The sequence below is a fragment of the Pongo pygmaeus genome, chromosome 4 (genome assembly GCF_028885625.2).
Source record: "Pongo pygmaeus isolate AG05252 chromosome 4, NHGRI_mPonPyg2-v2.0_pri, whole genome shotgun sequence".
Lineage (NCBI taxonomy): Eukaryota > Metazoa > Chordata > Mammalia > Primates > Hominidae > Pongo > Pongo pygmaeus.
Window position 1 is genome coordinate 82,501,478 of NC_072377.2, and position 17,279 is coordinate 82,518,756.

Genomic DNA, 17,279 nt, shown 5'->3' on the forward strand with positions numbered 1-17,279 from the left:
GTGTTAAAATTAGTAAATGAATGGAAATTGAAGATATGGAGAAAGCATATGCAAACTACTTCTGACAAGGTTTAGTGGTGAGAGAGAGGCAGAATTCAAGGAAGGAATTTTTAGAATGTGGGAAAATTCAGCACTGCTAAATTCAGTCAAGTTACAATTTTGTATAAAGCACTATGAGGAGGGGGTGCATATCTTCTATAATGCTTCTACTTATTAGCTCAAGATTTCAATAATGCTTTGCCAGCAATGACTTTCCCACTAGAGTTAAATATGCATGAAATAACAGAATTCCTCTTTCTGTTTTTCTATCACATGTTTCTTTAATTTGTGTTTCTTTGGTGTGTGTACAGCTTTCTCTAACTAAAGTGCTGATGCCATTATGGAAACTGTCACTCTTCAGAGCTGGAAAGACCCAAGAATAAAAGCTGACTCTGACTTGTTTGGTCTGGCATGGCTGGGGATACTGCAGGAGTGTATTTGTTTTTCATTAATTTGTTTGTCATTTTTCTCCATGATCTATGGAACATTTATTTCCCCTGAAGCAAAAAGACCTGAAATGTTAAAGGTTTTTTGGTTTCTGTCGGGGTAATGAATTGTTAAGAAAAAGAGATTTTTTCTTATATGCTATTTTATTGTAGAAAGAGACATTTTGTGACCTTTTGCTGTTTTACAGTGATAATCAATTTTCTGACAGACTTGGAAACTTTGGGCTTCTATGTTAAAATAATAAAGTTTGAGGAATAACATTGACCTGGACCTTTGGAGAATTAATCAAATACAGATTTTGGAAAATTGATGACTTTGGTCTTTATCAAGACACTCTAGTTTATCACTGTCATCAAGGCAGTACACAGATTTATACCACATAAAAACATCCAGCAATTAACTACAGACCCAAGTCCCTGAACAGAGATTTTGACACTCTTGGTGGTTGGGAGGTTTAGGCCCAGGAGACCTTCAGCCTGATCAGTGTTGCTTTGTTGCCTTTTTCCTTTGTTCTTTTTCAAAAATTCAGTTGCAAAAGTAATAGGTACACTGAATTGAATGTAAACGATACTAAAAATTATCCATAATCTCACCCTCTAAAGCTAACTCACCATTATAACATTTTGGTATACTCTTTCTAATCCTGTTTGTTTGTTTGTTTGTTTGTTTGTTTGTTTTTTGAGACGGAGTCTTGCTCTGTTGCCCAGGCTGGAGTGCAGTAGCGCAATCTCGGCTCACTGCAAGCTCTGCCTCCCGGGTTCACGCCATTCTCCTGCCTCAGCCTCCTGAGTAGCTGGGACTACAGATGTGTGCCACCATGCCCAGCTAATTTTTGTATTTTTAGTAGAGGCAGGGTTTCACCATGTTGGCCAGGATGGTCTCGATCTCTTGACCTCGTGATCCGCCCGCCTCGGCCTCCCAAAGTGCTGGGATTACAGGCGTGAGCCAACACGCCTAGCCTCTAATCCTGTTTTAATGTCTATATTATTTTTAAACAACTGAGATACTGAATACAAAATTTTATTATTTTGTGGTTTTTCCTTTCAAATATTGCATATAATGGTTTGTTTCTAATCTCAAAACACTTTAAAGGAAAACTGTAGGAACATTAATAAATTCTACCATTGCCCCTATGAATGTGATGATTAGATCCATTTTTCACATGCTCTGAAATTATAGGTGTGTTTCTGCTTTTATTTTTGAGAGGTGAGAAAACAGGCTCACTGAGTCCAGGAGGCAGACCAAGCTCACATAATGATGACACTGGGCAAGATGCTCTGTGTCCCTTGGAGACAGAGTAACTGACCAATGGGTGTTCCAGTGACTACTTTGACTACCCAGACAAATGTAAGGTGTGTAATACCAGGCCACAGAAATCTCTCAGCCGTTTAAGAGGCATGAGCATGGGGAATTTTCCTCTTTTGCACACAGTAGTGGCACTCTTAATCACCTAGTTTCTCCACTAAAACTCTTTCTGGGGACTTTTTGGGGTTTGCCTATACTCATCCGTAGTACTTCCGCAAGATCAGAGGAAGTCAGAACCCATAGCCTAAGTGGGTTTCCCTAAGAATGTTCATAGGAGAAGAAGTCTGCTACCTGATTCTTGATTTCCAGGGACCTTCTTCTAGGGTGGTAGATACTCAGCTCCTTGCCATTTTTTAGAAGCTTGGGTTTTCTTTCTGAATGTTCACATAAGGAGAAATCAGGAACAAAAGGAAAAGAGACCAAGCTTCTGAGATGAGCTCTAAAATCTTCATGTCTTGCTGGCTTGAATATATCTTAAACTTTTTTTCAGCAAATGCATCATGTTACTTTAGGATCAGAAAACCGTTTGGCATTTGGATAATCTGAAAGATAATGTAAATTGCTCTACAACTAGCTTAAATAGAAATGTGGTGGAAGAGATTATAAATACTTATGATATAATTTGGATATCTGTTTCCTCCAAATCTCATGTTGAAATGTGATCCCCAATGTTGGAGGGGGGCACAGTGGGAAGTGTTTGGGCCATAGGGGCAGATCTCTCATAAATGGCTTGATGCCCTCCTTGAGTCTTGTTCTGTTCATGTTTTAAAGAGCTGTTCTTTAAAAGAGCCTGGCATCTCTCTTGCTGCCACTCTTGCCATGTGCATACCTGCTCTCCCTTTGCCTTCTGTCTGAGACCTCATCATAAGCTGAGCAGATGCTGGTGCCATGCTTGTACAGCCTGCAGAATCATGAGCGAAATAAACCTCTTTTAAATTACCCAGTCTCAGATATTCCTTTATAGCAACGCAAAACAGACTAATACAATTTATAAAACAGTTCTGAAATTCAAGGTCTTACATCTGTCTTTAATTAGATATCTTAGAAAAAATATTTAGTCTTAAATACCTATACAAATATTTTAAATTCTAAAGATTGAGCTTCAAATTGGGTGAAAGTCCTCTAGACTAGGGGCTCAATATTCAAATTGTAGTCAGAGACCCAGCAGTATTGGCACCACTCAGGAGTCTGTTAGAAATGCTGAATTTGGGCCCCACCCCAGCCCGACTGAATCAGGTGATTTGTGTGCACCTTCAGGTATGAAAGGCACTGCTTTAAGTGTAGGGTAGTAGACCAGATGTGTGGAATGCCAATGTTTTCACCTAGTATTCCCAGGTGAGTTCCTAGGATATGCAGGAAAGTTATTAGACCTGTTCACAGCCTGCTGTTTTCTTCCCCATTAATAGTCTAATTTCTGGTATTATCTTTTCATCATGACTTTACTAATCATCAGAATCTGCCCCCAACTGCTGAGAGAGACGTAGCTCATAACTATCTGTGATTTTCTGAAGTAGGAAAACAATGCCAAGATTATTGTCCTCTTGGTTTTCAGTCAGGTTAAGATAGGCAGAAAAGAAGACGGCTGGTTTAAAAGCATTTTAACAGCTGCACTGGTAATATACTGCATTTTGACAGATGTGGTTAGTAACTCTAAGGAGTGCATTTTTCTCTCACTTGCTTACTTTTGTTTCTAGAAGTAAAACAGCCTATGGGCAATATAAGTTTTCAGAAGTATTCAAAAGTAGGTCTAGGGTCAGGAATGTGTTTGGTTTAGCAGTTAGGAGAATTTAAACTCAAATCCAGTTGGTTTTTAAATCAGCTTAATCACCAAAACCTGATAAAGTGCCACCAAGTTATCTAAAAGCAAGCAGATACCGCACAATGGAAGAGTTGATGTCATCCTTGGAGCTGCCAAACCATCAACAATCTGGAAAGCGATTTTAAAGAGAAAATGTAAAATATGTAAAATGTAGTTCTTAGCTTTGCTTACATGCTCTTCCAAGTGTCTGTCATTTATGTGCATCTTTTTCCTTTCTTTTCTAAATTGGTTTTCACTGTCATTATTTTCATTTAAAAAATGTTTATTCATTTCAGCTCAATGCAGGGTAAATGCTGCTGTTTATAATTTGTGGAAAGACTAAGAAAAAAATCCCATATACATTTGAAAATATGATTACAATTAGAAAAAGGGAAAGGTTTAGATTCCTTTGCAGTCTCTAACATTTGTTTTTCAAAACATTAGTTGTTAACAATTAGAAATCAAGTACTATATTCTAACTTGTCCAAAAAATAACCCAGATCCAATATTCAACTTTCTTTAAATAAAATGTATTTATGTCACAAGCAATTCTTATATCTCAGTCAAAAGATAAGGGAAGGTAGTACTTAAGCTGACTTTCTCGTTCCTCTTTTATTATTTTTTCTTTCTGAGAAAGAAGCTAAAAGTCAGCTATAAGCACTGAACTATTTTTTTGGAAAGAGTTTTTACAAAATGATGTAAAAGAAAGGATCTGAAATGAATATAAATAGTTCAAATACCCATGACTTCCTCTTTAAGTCATTTTAAATTTATACTAATGTCAGTCTCAAGTAAACCTCAGTCTCTTAAACTTGCCATTAATTAAGCCAAATCTAAGCTTTCTTACGTCTCACTTTACAAACAAGCATTAGCTATTACAATCAAGTACCTCTGACATCTATCCAATCTTTTCCATAGATCTTTTTTAAAGGTTAAAAAAGTTAACCCCATGTCTTTCCTTTTTCTTTTTTTTTTTTTTTTTTTTTTGATGGAGTCTCGCTCTGTTGCCCAGGCTGGAGTGCAGTGGCATGATCTTGGCTCACTGCAACCTCTGCCTCCTGGGTTCAAGCGATTCTTCTGCCTTAGCCTCCCAAGTAGCTGGGACTACAGGTTTGCGCCACCATGCCTGACTACTTTTTGTATTTTCAGTAGAGATGGGGTTTCACCATTTTGGTAAGGCTGGTCTTGAACTCCTGACTTTGTGATCTGCTCGCCTCAGCCTCCCAAAGTGCTGGGATTACAGGCGTAAGCCACCGTGCCTGGCCCCTTTTTTCATTTTTTCTTTAAGAAAAGACATTTATTCAACAACTACTTATTGTGCTACTGTTCAAGATGTTTGGGTATAGAAGAGAACACGAAAGACTAAATTGTCTGCCCTTGTGGAACTTGTATTTTAATGGAGACAGGAGGATGATAAATAAATATTTAAAAAATAATTGTGCCAGATGATGATATGTGCTCTAAAGAAAGGCAGGTACTGGGGGCAGGGGGTAGCTACATAGTGCCTAGAACACAGTGCACTGTCAACAATGGTTAGTTTCTTTCTTTATTGCTCTCCATGTGATTTCTCTCAACTCCTTTTACTTAATCGTGTATATTCTCTGGTTCAAAACTGCTTCTGTGAAGGCATTTAGGAAAGAAATAGTACAGGTGTTACCCCTCACATATTAAAGGAAGAAGCTACAGCTGACTGCAAGCTCTTTTGCTGGGAAAACAGTATGATGCCCCCAAAATAAGTGAGAGAGATACTAACAGACTTCTACAAACATTCCAAATTTGAAAATAAGGGCAGGTTACAGGGCAGAATGGAAGCCTCCAAGGGGGAACCTCTTTGGCGGCCATGGGTCAGGAGCATTAGGAGTCACCTACGACAGGAAGCCCCAGAGCATCCCTGGCATATCAGAGGGAAAGGGCACCTACAGGGGGTTCATCCTAACAGGGGCACAGCCAGCTGCATACCTAGAACAGAGTCCAGATAGTGACAAGAGACTGTAAACCTGGCCCCAGATCAACGGCTCCATCAAATAGAGCCCACCTAGACATGATTTTCTCTTTCTAGGATGGCCCACTGTACCAGTCACTTCTCATCCATAGGCTATTAGACCACTAAACTAGTTATAAATATCTTATATAAACTACTACTTCTGCCTTTTTTTTGAGACAGAGTCTTGCTCTGTCGCCCAGGCTGGAGTGCAGTGGTGCACTCTCAGCTCACTGCAACCTCTGCCTCCCAGGTTCAAGCGATCCTCCCACCTTAGCCTCCCTAGTAGCTGGGACTACAGGTGTGTGCCACCATGCCCGGCTACTTTTTTGTATTTTTTAGTAAAGATGGGGTTTTGCCATGTTGGCCAGGCTGGTCTTGAGCTCCTGGCCTCATGCAATCCACCCACCTTGGCATCCCAAAGTGCTGGGATTACAAGCATGAGCCACTGTGCCCAGCCCCTCCTGCCTTTATACTTGAGATTATTCTAACACTTTGCTGAGATGGATTCCAAGGATAATCCAGCTATATCATTTTTAGTAAAAATCAGCCTACAAAGGAAAATTTATATTTTACCCATATGACTGAATCAGGCCCACCCAGGGCTTCCTCTTGGGAGGCACTTAAGGATTTGGGACTTGGCTTACATCTATCAAGTCCTTTCAGGCAGTGCCTAAACCAGCCTTTGTTTGGATATTTGGGAGAGAAATGGATAGACTTCGACTAGGGCTGTCATTGCAAAGAATTCTGGGACCCACAGTCCTAACAGCAAAACAAGAGTCTCTACAAATAAACTCCCACAATTTCTGAATTTTTTTTTTTTTTTTTTTACTTCACTGAGAGTTTCCGGTCAAACAGGAAGTGCCGAAACCCCAGCATCTATATAACCACCTGTGGAATTAGCAGATTTTTCTTTATTATGGGATTAAAATAGTGCAGACACAAAGGGACTTTCCTGTGGACAACAGCAATAGCTGTTTTAAAAATTCTACGAACTAACAATAGGAGGGAGTTTTCTTACACTGATAGAGTATAAAAAAAATCTGCAACCGATATCATACTGAACGGTGAAATGTTGAAAGCTCTCCCTAAATAGAAATAGAAAAAGCCCACCAAAATATTAACAATGCTTATTTCTGGGTAGCAGAATAAGTTTAGGGTGATTTTTTTGTGTATTTTTAAAATTTTTGAGCTTTTCTGTATTTTTAAAAATTTCTTGCATCCCCCCCCCCCATTATTTGTACAAAAGGAGCTTCCCTGTTGCATACAGGATGAAATCCCATCTCCTTAGTGTGACATATTGTCCTTGTTTAACTTTCCCATCTCTTCTTTCATGCCTCCCCTTTGTCCCCCAAATAGGCTCACACACCTTTTGCTCACAGCCTTTTCTATTTCCTGTGATGGTCTTTTCCACCTAGGAACTCTTTGAGGTTCAGTGGAGGTGAAAGAGGGCCTAAGTGTTTTAGCCCTCCTTCACTCTCATAGCAACTATCAGACTCCATGGAAATGATCTGACAATTAAGTACAACTTGTAACGTCTCTACCACCATAGCTTTCAACTGTTATCTGATTTTCTTTTAACTTTTTGTATGTTCTTGTTCTCTCCAACTAGGTTATAAGCGACTTGTTGTATTTTTCATAAAGTCTAGGGCAACAGAGCAGGTATTTGTGGTAGCAGAATAATGGCCCCCTAAAGATGTCCACGTCCCAATCCCCAGGACCTGTGAATATGTTAGGTTACACGGCAAAGGGACATTCAGGCTGCAGATGGAATTAAGATTGCTAATCAGCTGACTTTCAAACAGGGAGGTGAGTCCAGATTATTTATCCAGGTGGGCCCAATGTTATCACAAGAGTCCAGAAAAGTTGAAGGAGGTAGAACAGGTCAGAGATGAGATGAAGGAAGGCAGGTTCAAAGAATGTGCTAGAAAAGGACCCAAGCTTCCATTGTTGGCTTTGAAGATGAAGGAAGGAGGCCACGGGCCAAGGAATGTAGGCAGCCTCTAGAAGCAGGAAAAGACAAGGAAATGGGATGTCCCCTCAGCCTTTGGAAGGGACTGCAGCCCTGCCAATTGGTATCCTGGATTTAGTCCAGTGAGACCCGTGTCAGACTTCTGACCTACAGAACTGAAAATATCCAAAAAATACGAAAATAGAGTGATGGTTAAGTATTGGTTGTTTTAAGCCATTGAGCTTATGGTAATTTGTTTGATCAGTGATAGAAAACTAATAGTGTTAAATATTCTTTTCCTTCATTCACATTAAAATCAAGAAAGATAAAACTAAAGTTGTTGAAGTAATGGACAAATTTAAAGATATCCTTTTTGAGAACACCTTTCCTAATCACTCCCAAATGCTGTCACTTCTTCATTTGTCCTTACTGCTTATATTATATCACTTATAATTTGTTCTACTTTATTTTATAACTGTGTTAATATCCTTTCCTGGGCATATGTTTTCCTCTGATTGAAAAGAATCTTTAGAAGCAGGGGCCATATACTCATTCCCTAGGTATTTGCTGCCAGAGGTAACAGACTTCAGTCTATAAATGCCTGATTACTAACAGCTTACATTATGGGTTACTAAACAGGCCGTTTAGTCTGTTTTCAACAATGTCCCAGAAATGTTTTCAGAAGTTTTATTTCAGCCTTATACACAAACACCCTAAAACCCCTAAAAATTCTGACAAGATCAATAAATATTTACAAAGTAGATTTACTTTATAAATTTTAATTCCATTGGATATGTTCCCTAAAATTTTATGAGGTTTTATGTTTTTACAGAATTTTATGGTAGACTCTTTCAGGAAAGGTGGATATATTTATCTTTACAGATGGTACGACTGGGGAACCGAGGTAGGAGAATGACTGGTCCAGATTGGGAGAGGAAAAAAGGAGTCTGGACACCCCCAAATCTTTACCAGACCTGGGGAGGCTCCAGGGTGGAAGACGGAAGGGGCAGAGCCACTGGACCTGAGAGGGACTGTTTGGAAGTTAGTCTGCTTTTGTGTTGAAATTCAAAATCAGTATAGAACCTTTAATCAACTATAATTAACAGGCTACACTTGGAAGCTATGGCTAAAATTTCTAGGCTGTACCAGAATTAAAGAAAAGTAAGCAAATAAATAAATGGTCAGTTGGAAATGAGACAGTTTGGCATCAAAGTAACCCTGGGGAAAAAAAAACAAAAGCTGATGTGCAAATGGAGTTATGGGCCACTAACCACGTGGTGCTGTAAATAAGGGATCTGGTGAGGCAGCTGGCCCTTGGTCAAATGGCCTAACTCCAGATGCAGGGCCAGGCCAAGCCCTTCAGGTCAGCTTCTGTGATCTGGCTCAGAGAAGCCCTAGAAAATGTTGCTTACCCTGATTTCTCCAAACATAAAATTGGGGCAGTGGGATTTGCCATTTCTGCGTAGCCTAGGCCAGTGGTGAGAGTTAATTAGTGTTTTTAAAGTGCTGTGGATTTGGTTTGGTTTATGTATTTTCTCGGGATGAAAGCCAGGATGCCAGCACCAAGTGTTAACAGTGAAGGTTTCATGCGTGCTCCTTGAGATGTGCTGTGTGAAGTGGGGTGGAGGAGATACGAGGCTTGTGGGACTGCCTTTGGCATCAAAAAGGCCACATTCCCAAACAGACTTTAGTGCTCCCCAAAGCGGAGGGGGCAGACTAGAAGCCTTTGAAAATTAAAAAGGAGAAAGCTATCTGTGTTTTGGCTCTGTGATTGAGGGCATGTAGCAACCCACACCAAGGAAAATTTGACGAGCTGCTAAAGACAAATATTGGCAGCTAGAGACGACACAAAATTCTAACTGCTCTGACCTAGTACAGGCAGGCACGGAAGCAGCAACTCCCACTCTATAAGAACCCAGCAGATTTCAGATATTCCAGGCTTGCCGGAACCCTCCTTGGAGGTGTTTTTCACAAATAAAGCTTTATGGCTTTATTCCTGATTAAGGAAGTCATATGTGCTCATAATTTAAAATTAAAACTGGAGAAATACATAAAGTGAAAAGTGCCACTTTCCCACCCTGCCCCAGTCCTAGCAGCCAGAATGTAATTGTTGTTCACTGTTGTTTGGACATATTTACAGGAGATATTGTTATAATCATTCCCAACTTATAGGTGATGAAACAGATGGCTGGAAGAACTTACCCACAGGCTCACAGGAAATAAGTCAGAGCTGGTATTGAATAAAACCCAGGGCTTTCTGGCACCCCCAAACTCTACCTGTTTTACTAGGTGACACTGCCCACCCCACACACAGCTCCCTCATCCCCCCAGCACCCTCCAGTGGAGTGAATACAAGGCACTGACAGGGCTTCCATGACTAGCTCTACAAGCAGAAGCTACCACCATCTGCAGAGTCAGATTACATGTGAATCTAGCAAGGCTAATGTTACTACTCGACCCATTTTTCCAGCCTCCTTTAAATGAATCATGTCCCATCAACATGCTATTATATAGGTGAGATGATTGCAACTAATATCTGGGTGCCCTTCTCCCACAAGACAAGTGTAGGACACAAAGCGATGAGACCTGCGAAATCAGTAGGACATGATGTACATGCCGGGTCTGAACAGCCCTGAGTTCCAGCTCTGATATTTAACAGCATGCATGACCTGGTGCCTCAGTTTCTTCACTTGGATTATAAAGAGTGCACAAACTGCCAAGGGGCCCTTAGCCTCTGGCATTCTATGCAATGTTGAGCAATCTGTAGCAGGGTGAGCCCCATGCATTCCCCCTAACTCTTGATTCTGCTTAATATCTAATTTCAGGCTGAAAGAAAGATGCCTCTGTGTCACTACTTCTCTAATATACCCAAAAAGAAATAAAAATGCCTTGAAAATGATGTATGAAATTACTATTGTTCTCATTAGATTGATTCCAATCAAATCAGCTGATGATAAATTATTCATTTATTAGCATGCATTCTTTCAATATGTATTAATCTCTTATACATAAGACACCGAGGGAACTATACAAATGAAGTCTTGCTCTCCTTATAGCTCCGGATGGGGAAAACACATGAATATAAATACTGCACTATGAGGCAGCAAGAGCTCACTGTCCTGGGAAGCTCCAGAGAAACTCAAGGGACTCATGTTCAAAAGAATCAGAGAGGGCTTCATGGAGGAGTAGGAATGTGCACTGAGCTCTACAGAAGGGGCAGGGCAACAAGGGAGATAAACAGGACTGAAGGAGGGCATCGCAATGGTGCTGAATGGTGGGCGTTGTAGGAGGGCTTGCTGGTGGACAGCTGGGAACCACCAACAGCCTTCCAGCAGGGTGGGAAGAGGCTGTGTCCATGCCCTCTTCCAGACTCTTCCAGACTGGGTTTTAGCCAGACCTCTAGGTTTGGCTTTAGCCTAACTGATCTCGAGTATTTATAACAGTACCTCAAGCATCCCAGGCCATCATCGTTTATTTATTTACTGAATAAACAATCTTGGAAATCGCAACATAATACTGGGAAACAGCTTTGAATGTCGCTCTGAGGAGGAAACAGGGAGCAGCTCCAAGCATTCCAACCTGGACAACTCTTGGATCTCAAGCATGGATTTGGCAATTGCACCACAGAAAATGTGTGTGTGAGAGAGGAGAGGGTGGGAAGAAGGCTGTTGTTTCACCCTATAATCATGAGCAGAAATAACATCTCATTAGAAACTTTAAAGAGAAGAGGGCCTTTAAATGAAATAGTAACAAAGCTGTATGGAATCACTTTGAAGAGCTGGCCTTTGGTGGGGTGGAAAATGCTAACATCTGTCACTGCCCTTCATCTATAATCAAGCTTCTACCAGCAGAATCTGTGTGTCTCTTGTGTGTGCATACGTTTTAAATATATACACCTATGTTACATGAATGGATGTGTGTGTTCCAGCCATCGTAGAATGCCATGTCTGACTTCCAAAGTGAGTCGTGGTCTCAGATGGGGCAGGATCATTACTGCAGAACAGCCAAGATCAAGCCCAGCACCTGCAGGATAGGTGTATACGCTTTCCTCAGGCAAAATAATGCCTTTGAAGTGGTTCTCCTTGTGGTCTGAGTCATGCTTGCTGGGGCCTTGGGGGAGTGTGGAATTTGGGGCTGGAGCTCTCCTTGGAACCATGTAGAGCTGAATTCAGACCTGCAGGACCTCGTGCCTACCCTGGGATTATGGCTGTTCCCCACCACTTTAGAGGTTTCCAGGCTTTCCCACTAATCAGCTTCAATGGTGCTATTCCCCAGGCTCTCTCATGGGTTTCTTACACTGACCACCCTGTGCTGCTGGACAAAGACGGATCAGCCTACTAGAAAGAAATATTTTAAAGACATGGAGGAATAAATAATTCTTAGGAGTTTTCTCAGAAGGGAACAAGGGAAAAGAGAAGGGTACTATCTGAACAGAGACCAAAGCACTTCCAAGGTTACTTCAGAACAAAGCCTTCAAAAACGAATAAAAAGTCTCCTCAAAGCACACAGGAAAGAAATTACATCCCACACTCTGACACTGGTCATGAAGCTGGGAGGCAGGGGAGGGAGGAAGGGGATAAAAGCAGAGCCAGGGTTGGGGCACTGAGATAACCAGTGCATGATGAAACAATCAGAGGGAACATTCTAGAAAACAGGAGCAGAACCGAACTCAGAACAGCAAGAAGAGGCAGAGCCCTGGACTCAGAGGGAAGTCAGGCTGAGCCAGGCCAGAGGCAAAAGCTTTATAAATCTCTATTTGTCTATCGAGGAGGTCCAGGGAAAGGGATGAAGATGGGCAGGGAAATCCCACATCATCTTTTCTGGCCAATCTTTTCAATGCAGGGAGCGATGAGGGTGGGCACTTAGAAGCTGAACGAATAGTTTCAAACATCTGTATATAATGTCAAATACAACTTAATAAGTGACTTGTAGCTTCTAAGTTATTTTTACTTAGGTACAAAAGGTAGGTTTGGGGTTTAAAAGGAGTATAAGTGGCCATCTGGAGGTACTTTTAGGCTCAGGAAAGGCTGTAAGACAATAAAACAATGACTTTGACAGGTTGATCTGTTTATCATTCATTAGCAGATATTTACTGATATTAACCCAACAACTTACTATGATGTTAGGTTCTGTGCTACGGAGACCTTACTGTGCATATGGCAGTAAATGAAAAAGAGACCCTATTCTCATGCAGTTTCTCTTCAGTTTTGGAGGGACGGAAAGTTACATTTTATTTATTTTTTATATTTTTAAATTGTGGTAAAATACAAACAACATAAAATATACTATCTTAACCATTTTTAATTGTATGGTCCAGTGGCATTAAATACATTCACGTTGTTGTGCTGTCATCATCACCATCCATCTCTACACCCACTCAACAGTCATGCCCCATTCTCCCCTCCCCACAACCTCAGCAACCGCCATTCTATTTTCTGTCCCTACGAATCTGACCACTTTAGGTACCTCATGTGAGTGGAGTCATATAGTTTTTCCTTTTGTGACTTGCTTAGCATAATGTCCTTAAGGTTCATCCATGTTGTAGCACGTATCAGAATTTCTTTCACTGTTAGTGCTGGATACTATTTCATGGTATGTATATATACATATATATGTATGCCACATTTTGTTTATTCATCCATTCACTGATGGCCACTTGGGTTGCTACTACCTTTTGGCTGTTCTGAGTAATGCTGAGTAATGCTGCTACAAACATGAGTGTACAAATACGTGTTCAAGCCCCTGCTTTTAATTCTTTTAGGTATATACTCACAAGTGGGATTGCTGGATCCTATGATAATTCTATTTTTAATATTTTGAGTAATCACACAATGTTATTGTCCATAGAGGCTACACTATTTTGCTTTCCCATTAACAGTGAACAAGGGTTCCAATTTCTCTACATCCTCAACAATTCTTATTTTCCCCTCCCTCCCTCCCTTCCTCCCTCCCTCCTTCCCTTCCTTCCTTCCTTTTTCCATTATCTCTCCTTTTCTTTCTTTATTTTTTAAATTGTAGTCATCCTAATGGTATAATTCGTGTATGCATCCTTGAGACTTTATGCTTTACTGCAGAATGGTGAATCTCCTGATCTATGAGAGATTTGGTGACCCCTGGTGTGTGTGCATATTTCTCTGTGAATGTGTATGTGTATCAATATTTTGTGCTGATCTTTGAGTATTTTTACTGTTAGTATCCAAGTCACAACCTACCACGTGTATGTGACCATGAAAAAATTCCTGACTCCGCCAGCAGGATGGGCTTCTGGGCACCCTATAATTTGACTAGGGGAATGGGGTGTGTGTTGGCAGGGAGCGGGGGAGGTGTAGCTGCTGAAATCCAAGAGGCCAGCTTCTGGGGGCATGTGGTGCTAGGCAGAAGGCAGAAATCTCCTGGGAAGTGCGTAATGCCTATTCGTATGATTCAGAATCAGAGGAGACATTGGTCAACAAACCCCAGGATGACCCACTAAGGGAAAGAGGAGATAGAAAAGCAGATTGATACGGTGATGTTTTAGAACGGAAATCAGAAAGGTGGCCAGGATGTAGTAATAAGAAACTCATAAAATAATTCAAATTCCTCTAGTGCATATAATGTTTCTAGCATTTTCACTTGTGTTCATCTATTTATGATCATGCCTTTGGCAACATCACTGCTTATCAATGGACACACTCCTTCTAGCAGGCAGAAAAAGGAGAGAAGCAGAGTAAGCAGATTTGCTCCTTTCAGCTCCCATTCATATAGAGACCCACAGAACGCTGAAGCCAGAGGGACCTTGGAGATCATTTAATTCCTTCTTTACTCCACAGGTGAGGAAACTGACGAAGTGGCTTTAGGGAAGGAGGAGGTGGAACGCTACCTTCTTCTCCCGCAGTAAGCACCAACGATCTGGGAAGAGCTGGAGTGAGAAACCACAGAAATGCTTCTGTGATAACACTGACTCCATTCTTAACCCTTAGTTTACACCCGAGATTGGCTGCTTCTGATTTAACTCCACAAAAGCCTCTGTGCTCTATGAATATGATATCCAGACTTGGCTGTCCCCTAAGTACATGTTTTTTTAGCTGGATTTAATTTTTCCTCATAAATGAATTGCATAGAAAAGGAAACGGGCTTGTATCATCATCCTAAAAAGGAGCAGGCGCCCAAAGATAGCTCTTCTTTTTTCTGCTTCTGCCTCTCAGTAGAGTGAAGTGAATATAAAAACTGGGCAGAAAAGGCCCATGGGATTGCCATGTGTGAGGAGGTGGGTGGCAACTTGCTACCTGCAGGCACAGACAGCAGAGAACACCCTGTGTGTGTGAAGCAACAGTGAATGTGGTTCTACATCCTTGCAAGAGCTGACAATGTCCTTCGTTATCCGCAGGAGTCAGAGCAGGAGTCCCAAGCTGGCGGGGAAGCCAACATGAAGGCCTGGGTGGGCTCCAGAGAGGGGAGAAAGAGCAGCAGAAGGCCAAAGAGGATCCCTAAATTTGTGGCGGCAGTACTGGGTCTTATAATTCCACCACATAATACGTAGGAAACTGAGTCCAAGAGAAGTAAATGTTCTTACAGTCTATGGGTGGCAAGATTAAGAAAATTTTCTATTCTAATTTCCATGCTCTTACCAACTTTTACACTGGAGAAACCTTTTGCCTGTGCTGTTATTTTGCTAGGGCCCTTTAGGTAAGACAGGAGAAAGCACAGCAAGTTGCACCAAGAACCCTGCAGCGCACAGTGCTGTGGTGATAGTGTATTCATCCATCCTTGCATTGCTATAAAGAACTACCTGAGACTGGGTATAAAGAAAAGAGGTTTAATTGGTTCAGGGTTCCACAGGCTGTACAGGAAGCATGGCTGAGGAGGCCTCAGGAACTTACAATCACGGCAGAAGGTGAAGGGGAGGCAGGCACATCCTATATGGCTGGAGCAGGAGGAAGAGAGCGAAGGGGGAGGTGCCACACACTTTCAAACAACCAGATCTCTTGAGAACTCACTCACTATCACAAGAACAGCAAGGGGGAAATCCACTCCTATGATCCAGTCACCTCCCGCCGGGCCCCTCCTCCAGCATGGGGGATTACAATTCGACATGAGATTTGGGTGGGACACAAATCCCAACCATATCCCATAGGAATATAGTTTTCAAGCTCCTACTTCAAATGCCAAACCAACATACAGCTTAGTGAGTGAGGGGTCTTAAGGTTTTTCATTTGTAGGTGGAATTTAGCAGGTGAAGACATTTACAACCATTACAATGTGGGTGGCATATTCCACATATCCCCTAGACCTAGGTTATACTGGGCTTTGCAGTGCACTAAATTACTCAGAAAGTTTTAAAGCCGTTCCTGCCTCCCACTATTCTCTTCCAGCCACCCTTAGAGATTTTGATATGACTGAAACGTATCTCTTAGGTGTACTGGGGTACAGAAAAGTTTAGGAGTGATTGATGTAGCCTCACAGTAACTAGTCACAGCTCTGTGATCAGCTCAGCTGATCAACTTACTTCCTAGCACCTTCTAGAAGAGGTTTTTAGGCCAATAGGAAAATAATGCAAGTCACTTATGTAAGTTAATTAAAATTAAATTTTCTATTAGCCACATTAAGAAAGGAAGATGAGAAAAGTAAAACACTAACAATATATTTAATTCAATATATCCAAAGTATTATCCTTTCAACGAATAATAAATCTATAATATTGTATGCATATAATACACAGGTGTACTAAGTCTTCAAAATCTGATGTATATATTCTACTCACAGCACATCTCAATCCACAGTTAAGTACCCAACATTTTAAGTACCCAACAGCCACATGTGGCCTGTGGCTACTATACTGGACAGCACAAATCTAGACTGTTCTTACAGTCCTTAGCGCTCAAACCTTCCCCTTGCCTCTCTCACTGACATGCGTTTACTCCAAAAGAAATTTATCCATGATGTAGCCATTCTCGCCTGTCTCAGGACCCTTTCCTGTCCAGGTCTCAATGTGTCCACTTGGTCTTTATTGCATCTCAACTCTCCAACTGTCTACTGAGTCATCAAGTAATCATTACTGAGTGCCTAGCAAGCTCCCAGTATTTGTGTTAACTGATGAGGATAAAAAAATACAAGAGACGCTGACTTCCAGGAGCTCTCAGCTTGGAAATGCAGGCACAAACACGAACACGTGAGGGATGCTATACGGAGACACATGCACACAGGAAGGAGTGACTGCTTCTTCTGGGGCTCTGGAAAGCATTCACAGAGGGGGACATGGGGCTGGGTTTTTAAGGGATGAGAGAGATTATAGAGAGGTAGGGAAAACGTGCTTCAGGCATAGGGAAAAGCATATTCATGACAGTACGATGATCTGCATGGAGATGACAAGTGTCTAGGAGGTGAGAACATGACAAGGAGTGCCTGGAGTGAGGCTGGCCAGGTAAGTGGGGCCCGAGTGCCTGGTGACACATTTAGAATAACTGTGGGGTAATTCTCTGAGCAGGAATCTCTGAACAAGAATATTTCGTGGTGAGCTATAATGCAGTTTGGAAAAAACAAAGAAGTAAGGAGAGCCTGAACTAAGGGGGCAGCAGTATGTCCAGAAAGGAGCGGATGGGAGCCCCCATGTGAATAAGGGAATATAAGGGCACTGTTTGCAAGATGAGCATTATGATGAAAGCTGGGCAAAGGGTCTAATTGCTAAGGCTTTCTATGCCCAAACTCACTATGCTGAGGGCATTAGGGCCACTCGCATGGTATTTATACAGGCCTATTACAGTCCACTGTGATCTGGAAGC

General features: G+C 41.5%; 1 protein-coding gene across 1 annotated transcript in view; it reads right to left on the reverse strand.

Annotated features, from left to right (window-relative positions):
- The window catches only part of ARSB (arylsulfatase B), a 201,200-nt gene that overhangs the window by 43,578 nt on the left and 140,343 nt on the right, over positions 1-17,279 (reverse strand). The window lies entirely within an intron of this gene.